At 33.9% G+C, this 2500-nt stretch overlaps 1 protein-coding gene across 3 annotated transcripts in view; it reads right to left on the bottom strand.

Moving 5' to 3' along the window:
• The window catches only part of gtdc1 (glycosyltransferase-like domain containing 1), a 38886-nt gene that overhangs the window by 35626 nt on the left and 760 nt on the right, over positions 1 to 2500 (bottom strand). The window lies entirely within an intron of this gene.

Raw genomic sequence — 2500 nt, 5'->3', positions numbered from 1 at the left:
ATAATATGGTATAATATATATATATATATATATATATATATATATATATATATATATATATATATATATATATATATATATATATATATATATATATATATACACACACACACATATATATAAATATAATAATATATCACCCACATCTGATTTCTGAATACTTCAGTTACTAGTTCATCTCTGATATGTCCAACATGACATCATGACTTTGCGTAGACATCCACGCCACTTTCCTATCCACGCCACTTTCCTATCCACGCCACTTTCCTATCCTGTACAGCGTAGACATACACGCCACTTTCCTATCCACGTGTATGTCTACGCTGCGGCGTGTATATGAATGTGGTATGAATGTGGCGTGTATATGAATGTGGCGTGTATGTCTACGCTGTGGCGTGTATATGAATGTGGCGTGTATATGAATGTGGCGTGTATATGAATGTGGCGTGTATGTCTACGCTGGGTACAGCGCACGTAAACATACATTATCGCGAGAACGTCACACGCGTGGGTTTAGGAAGAGAACATTGGGGAAGGCTTTACTAAAAAAAAAAAAAAACTGTTAGTAAACGCCACACGCGGGACGTTTCACCGGGCTCTCCTGGTGAAGGTCCTGTGTTTTCCCCCCCCACCCCCCAACCAACCTCCGTCCTCTTGTACTATCACTACGGTGATAATCTACAGGTAGCGTAGGTCAACGGAGGCCAGACGGCGTTGATAAACACGCTAAACAACGATTATACGTCTTGATAACACGCTAAAATGACGTCCGGTCTGGCTGTCACACAGAAACCACTTAGTGACAACAGCCTGATATGAAAGAGACTCTACTCATAACTGTGATATATATACACGAGACTTATGAGAGTATAACTGAGAGAGATATATACATATATACATATATACATATACACACATACACACATACATACTCGAGAGGTTGAAACGAGGCCATAAATCTGCTTCATAACGTCAAGTTTCAGTTTAAAACATGAGTCATATTCTGAGATTACAACCACAGCTGGAACGGAAATAAACTGCAATATTACACACAGTATTCCCCTGCATTTACCTCTTAAAGTACTCTAGATTTACCTCTTAAAGTACTCTAGATTTACCTCTTAAAGTACTCTAGATTTACCTCTTAAAGTACTCTGTATTTACCTCTTAAAGTACTCTAGATTTACCTCTTAAAGTACTCTGTATTTACCTCTTAAAGTACTCTGTATTTACCTCTTAAAGTACTCTAGATTTACCTCTTAAAGTACTCTAGATTTACCTCTTAAAGTACTCTGTATTTACCTCTTAAAGTACTCTAGATTTACCTCTTAAAGTACTCTGTATTTACCTCTTAAAGTACTCTGTATTTACCTCTTAAAGTACTCTAGATTTACCTCTTAAAGTACTCTAGATTTACCTCTTAAAGTACTCTGTATTTACCTCTTAAAGTACTCTGTATTTACCTCTTAAAGTACTCTAGATTTACCTCTTAAAGTACTCTAGATTTACCTCTTAAAGTACTCTGTATTTACCTCTTAAAGTACTCTAGATTTACCTCTTAAAGTACTCTAGATTTACCTCTTAAAGTACTCTGTATTTACCTCTTAAAGTACTCTAGATTTACCTCTTAAAGTACTCTAGATTTACCTCTTAAAGTACTCTAGATTTACCTCTTAAAGTACTCTGTATTTACCTCTTAAAGTACTCTGTATTTACCTCTTAAAGTACTCTAGATTTACCTCTTAAAGTACTCTAGATTTACCTCTTAAAGTACTCTAGATTTACCTCTTAAAGTACTCTGTATTTACCTCTTAAAGTACTCTAGATTTACCTCTTAAAGTACTCTGTATTTACCTCTTAAAGTACTCTGTATTTACCTCTTAAAGTACTCTAGATTTACCTCTTAAAGTACTCTAGATTTACCTCTTAAAGTACTCTGTATTTACCTCTTAAAGTACTCTAGATTTACCTCTTAAAGTACTCTAGATTTACCTCTTAAAGTACTCTGTATTTACCTCTTAAAGTACTCTAGATTTACCTCTTAAAGTACTCTAGATTTACCTCTTAAAGTACTCTGTATTTACCTCTTAAAGTACTCTGTATTTACCTCTTAAAGTACTCTAGATTTACCTCTTAAAGTACTCTAGATTTACCTCTTAAAGTACTCTAGATTTGTCTTAAAGTACTCTGTATTAGTGTCCTAAAGTACTCTGTATTTATGTCTTAAACTAATCTGTATTAATGTCTTAAACTAATCTGTATTTATGTCCTAAAGTACTCTAGATTTGTCCTAAAGTACTCTGTATTTATGTCTAAAATATTTCTACTCCACTACATTCATCTGTTCCAGCTTTAGTTACTAGTTACTTTAGTTACTAGTTTCTCCACTACATTCATCTGTTCCAGCTTTAGTTACTAGTTACTTTAGTAACTAGTTACTTTATACATTAAGATTACTGCTCACTAAACACATGTAGTTTATATTATGAACTATGTACTT

Source organism: Sander lucioperca, chromosome 8 (genome assembly GCF_008315115.2).
Source record: "Sander lucioperca isolate FBNREF2018 chromosome 8, SLUC_FBN_1.2, whole genome shotgun sequence".
NCBI lineage: Eukaryota > Metazoa > Chordata > Actinopteri > Perciformes > Percidae > Sander > Sander lucioperca.
The sequence above is the reverse complement of the archived record's forward strand: the minus strand, read 5'-3'. Positions and strand labels throughout refer to the sequence as shown.